This window comes from Lolium perenne, chromosome 7 (assembly GCF_019359855.2).
Source record: "Lolium perenne isolate Kyuss_39 chromosome 7, Kyuss_2.0, whole genome shotgun sequence".
Taxonomy (NCBI): Eukaryota; Viridiplantae; Streptophyta; class Magnoliopsida; order Poales; family Poaceae; genus Lolium; species Lolium perenne.
The window spans coordinates 273,742,096-273,748,095 of NC_067250.2; positions in this window are offsets into that span (position 1 = coordinate 273,742,096).

Consider the following 6,000-nt stretch of genomic DNA (forward strand, 5'->3'; position numbering starts at 1 on the left):
ATAAATACAGAGTGTGGTGGTCTGAGTGATTTAACCCACCCATTCGCTGAAACTCTACAAAATATGAGCCACCAATCATGAACCGTTGAATGCTCTACATGTCCACGATTGACAACAACAAAGCCTTTATTCCCAAACAAGTTGGGGTAGGCTATACAAGTCCACCATTGACACGATTACAATTTCTCACTATTTGGCCATAGGCTACTGCTCTAGTTACATCTTGTTTGATATCTTTCTGCGATCCTGTATTACATGTTTATGCACGTCATAATGCTTCTACTACTGTTTGGTGTCAATTTAATTATAGCAAATCCTTGACTCGTAATCGTTTGTTGTTATTACACGTGCGGCAGCACATCTTACACTCAGAAACGTAGAGTAAAGCTCGCCTATAATCATGTAAGTACCTGCTGTTTTTTGTATATTGCTTAATGCAAACTTCTATATCTTGGATCCTGTTTCTGTTTACAATTGGCCTCTCCTTCATGCAGAGGAGAAACAGTGAGGCACCAGGTTCTTCTGTCCAAGTACCTGATGAGGTCCGTGTGACTCAAAAAAAAGCTCACGTAAGTTCCCTGTTTTTTTTGGAATGTTAATTTACCTCCTGTGCGTAGTTCAATTGCATCATTTTTCTGTATGTTGCACTACCTAAGTTTCCTAATGGAATCTAATAAAATATAAACAATTACCATATGGAACATTGCACACCGCCTTTGACCCATCGGCATCCGGCATGCAGGTATAAGTTACATGATTTGGCTATGTTAAACAAGTCCTGAAATTCTATTATGTTAATTTTTTGCCTGTTGCTTCATTGAGTTTGCCTGTTGTTCCATGGCTAGTGCATGAAGTTTGATAGAAATGATCCTAGCTGAAATGATGCACTTCGTGTTTTTTTATTGCTTTATTCCTAACCTAGCTTCCTATTCTACTTGAAACATGATTGCTTTATTCCTAACCTAGCTTCCTATTCTACTTGAAACATGATTGCTTTATTCCTAACCTAGCTTCCTATTCTACTTGAAACATGATTGCTTTATTCCTAACCTAGCTTCCTATTCTACTTGAAACATTGTGAAAAAAATAGTTATATTACTTGTTTAAATGTCTAGCTTTGTTTTTCTGAGTCCCATTGACATGATGTGGTATATCCATATTCAAATGATCTGGCTGTTTATATAATACGCTCCATGTTCAATTGCTTCATTCATTTTCTAGTAATCTACTAGTAAGTAGCACGTGCTTTGCACGTCACGACATATATAATTTTAAAATATATTTCCATATTTTATTTGATGTTGATAATTATTATTTTTTGCTAAAATTACTCACAAAGCCTAAAGTTTGGCTTTTGAAAAACTAATACACCCTAAAAGAAGTAATGGAAGGAGTAATATGTGAGTTCACTACAATTAAGTTTTTTAGTCAGTATGAAATAGAAGTATACCCTAATACGAAAGTGACAAAACTTTTTCATGGACACCCCATTAGGATTATGTATATTTTTGTGATTAGAGTCGAGAATTTTTAAGGATCTATCTTACCTTTTGCGGCATGCATATTGCACGGCAAGACTATCTAATTTATATATTTCTACTCCGTACCATATTTTTTGAAATTTAAAATACATTATCCAATATCTATGTATAAATTTACTACCTCAATACTTTTTATGTGACCCACACATGGCCACCGTTAGATTTTATATCAAAACTGGTTTGTCGTGGGAAAAAAAGTTAGACCTTAATATGAGTAAATACGAAATATTAGTACTAAATTAATATATAATATTTTATCAGCCTTGGTTGGTGGACCAATGAACTTCGTATCTTCGAGCTTGAAGATTGTTCTTGTAACATAGTAATTGCTATTTGTTTTCCTAGCACAGAATTATATATCAATATCTTCACATAACCATGTACGATGAAGATGATATTTTTCATAACACAGTGCCAATGTAGACGATGGCTTGTGCTTCTATAAACTCCCAAAACAAAAATGTTTTCTTGAGTAAAACAAAAGAACGGCTAAGATTAAATGATACATGTTTGGTATTAGGGGTGAGATGGCTGAGATTAAATGATACCATGATACTCTTTCGGGGGATTACACTATTTTAAATTTTGATGGTATATGAAAGCTAAAGCCTTAGATTTTGTTGGCAAGTGAATATTGTCATTGGCCCTGTTATGGATTTTGCATTTCTATTGCCACTACTTGTACTGACATCTCGCTTCATTCGTGTTTAATTCGGTCCCGTTGGTACTCGAACCCGGGTGGGCTGGCTGTGCACTCGCAAGCCTTGCCACTGAGCTAGCACTCAGTTCTCAGATTAAGCAATGCCTCGTTATGCTTAATTTAAATGTTATGGCACTTCATACAAGCCATATAATTAATTGTTGCATTGACCTTCTACGTTGTCGAAGGCACTATCTGAGTCATGCTTAAATCAATCATACATTATTTTCCTAATTGTATCCAATCCAACATGCACATGTTTTGACTGTATTTGGCTATTTGCTAGATTTCTTCTGTGCAGTGACCTGGCTTCGTTATTGGGCACATGATGTCTATTTGCTTGGTTCATTGTATACATCATCGCCATGATCTAGTTTGGTTTGTTCTAAGAGGCATGTGGCTTAACTGGTTTCTTTGTTATATCTGCCCATGGTTCTTTCAAAATTATGTCAATGATCTGTTTGTTTGCCGTGTATTGTATTGCATTTTAACTTGTTTTGTCTTAGTTTCAGCCTGCAAACAAAGCTGTAATGTCAGTAGGGACAACCCATTTATCATGTGTTGCGGTCATTTCACAGAGCAACAGTGACAGTGGCATGTGCTCTCATTGGTCCACTGAGTCCAGTACACCAACCGTTCCAGAAGAAATAGATGTACGAGGCTCTATTTTGGATTGCTTGCTATGTTATATCAGCTCAATGATGCTCTTGAAATTGGAGGTCTTTTATTGCATCATATGATGTTGTAACTTGTTTTATCTAAATTTCAGGCTTCAAATAAAGCTACAAAGCCATAAGCAAGGGCCAATGCCTCAAGTATTGATGTTTCACAAAGCAGCAGTGAGAGTGCATATTGCTCGCATAGGCCCATGGTATCTATTGCTCAACTTAATCCGGCACAAAGAGATTTGGGGGATGCACTCCAAGAGGCAGTTGATATATTTGGGCGGGAAAACAAAGATACTGATGAAATAATTGCCAACACACGCCAAGAGATACATGAATTGAAAAATAGGCAAATTTTGACAGAAAATGTTCTAAAGAATCTCCTATGCACTTGTCATGGTAAGCCAGTTGTGATGTGTCTGGGAATTGAAGGTGTCTAAATAAACTGTGATTCTGTTGTTCAGTCAAGTGGACTGCTGATGCCAATGCTGTAATTACTTACTGCTCAAAATTTCGTTCAAAATTTCGTGGTCTGTAATAATTGCAAATTTTGTTGTTGTACTAAAATTAGATATGTTCCATGTGGCTGTTGTATTTTGTGTGAAATAATAACCTGTTGTGTACTTCAATTAAACCATAAATCGGCTGCATGCTGAAAATTTGAATCTGAGCGCACGTGTGAACTGTTTTCTGCTCGTAATGCAATAAAGGCTGTTTCTTCGAAGACTATGAACATGGCAGCCCATTAATAATACCTTAATAATTATGCCTGCTAGCAAGATAGATGGTCCTTATTATAGTCAGGCATGCCAACTTGTATGATTAAAAGTCGTTCCTACACATTAAATCTACCATCTGCATTTTTCTCTGTAATAACTTTTCTTTTTACACAACTCAAAACTTGTCATGCTAATATGAAATTCGAGATGGCAAAACATGGGAAAGATAAAGATATCACCAAAAACTCTTTCCTGCGAAATGCTGGGTTTTGAAGCCCAAGTCCAAGTCTTTCTCTGCTCAAGTTTTGGAGGAACAACTCCAAGTAGAACGAGTTGCAACAGCTGTGCTAAGAACAAAAGTTGACATGTTGAGATCGAGATTAGAAGCATGTGATGCCCTACAGCACGAGGCCAATCAAGTTCGTTATAATCTCCCAAAGACTAAGAAAATGCCATAGATAATTGGAGATGAACACTACATAGTGAGTACATTGGTCTTGTGAAATGTTTCCTTAGATTATGGCACCTTTCCTACTTTTGTTGGTGGATGCATTTATCTGCGGTTGGGATCAACTTGGTAGTTGTTCCTGTGGATGTTATATAAATTAATTGCATTGCCTTTTTCAATCATTTCGAACTTAAATGGTATCATAGCCAAGGTCTCAAGTTTGAATTGTCGAACGTGTGGTTTAATTTAATCTCAGTCGGGCGGCAAAATCTCCCACCAATCCTGAAATATTTCAAACGCATTTTTGAATTGGATTAAGAAGATAGATTATGATCATGGTAGTAACCGGTATTTAATGTGATGATGATTTGATTTTGCACTCGGCCATGAACAGAGGTACTAGTACGGTCTCACAATTTTTTATCATTATAGTTGGACCTTAGCCAAATTCAAAATCTCGTAGCGGCAAAACTTCCCGCCCACAAAATACAAAAATTTCACACGCTTCCAAATTCCCATTCTACCCCTGTGGAGATGGCAGCAAAGTTGGTTGGTGGGGGGGTATGACCGTCATTTTTTGGATCACCACCTCCCTAGCCCGGAAACCCTCCCAAAAAATATTCATTTCCCTCAGACCACCCACCGGAACTTCCCAAGTCCCTCTCTCCCACCTCCACGACCACCGCACCGGAACATCCCCGCCGGACTTCCCTGGCCTACCCGAGCCCTCGCGATCCTCGTCATCCGGCTGCCTGCTGGAGCCGCTTCATCGACGCCGTCATGAATCGGACCAGATCATCCCCGCCGAAACTCGAAACCATATGCTCATCCAGCAGTCTACCGCAGTCGCTTCAGCTGCGGTATCGTCCACCCCACCGGAGCCGCTTCACCGGATCCGTCGTGCACCGCATCGGATCTTGCTCACCGACACCGCTGTGCATGAACCGGATCTGCTTCACCGGCGCCATGCATGATCTAAACTCTTCTACTGTCGCTTTTCTATTGCTTGCCTGCAAGTTCTTGTTTAATCTTGCGGGAACCTGTTTGTGCTAATGACGCGCCGTTACGTTTTTGCAGATGAGATGAGTAACCATAAAGTGTAATGGCCGTCTCTCCAACCCCAAGTAGCACATGTAGCGTACTTCATCACCGGATCTATCAACCCCAGGAAGATCTGCTGTGACTCCCACAGAGTGCTTCTCCTAATGTAAGTCCCTTGTTTTAGCGCCATGTTCTGGGTTCAGATGCTTGTTTGTCTGAAGCTCTTTTAGTTCATTCCTAGCTATGACCGTAACACCTTGCTATTTTCTAGTTCATTGCTAACTTTAAGCGATTGAACATTTTGGTTTGCATTCCCTGCTCTGTAGATGTAGCCATCATAACTTCTATCTTGCTCAGTCGTTGTTACAAAAATTATAGGTATTATAGTAACATCCTGCTATTATTTAGTTCATGGCCAATTTTAAGTAATTGCACATGTTGGTTCGCATTCCCTGCTCTATAGCTTTTGGCATCGTAACTTCTATATTTGGTTTACATTCCCTGCTGTGTAGATCTAGCCATCATAACTTTATCTTGCTCAGTCGTTGTTACAAAACTTATGGCCTGCTACTATGTTGTTTGCGCCAATTTTTTACTCCATGAACATGTTGGCTTGCATTCCCTGTACTACAGGTGATGCCATTATTTTGTATCTAGTTCATTGTAAGCTAACAAAGTAAGGACTTAGTTTGGCATGCTATCACTCTGCTATCTAGCCTGTAGTACAAATAAACTTGTCATACTACTAGATAATAATTTTGCGTGCCATCTTGTTCTTCAAAAGCTGCATTATTGACTTGTTTCTCTGACTTGGCATGATGCTCACATATGGAATGCTGAACATATTGGTTTGCATTCCCTCTTATACAAGTTCACAGGTGATCCC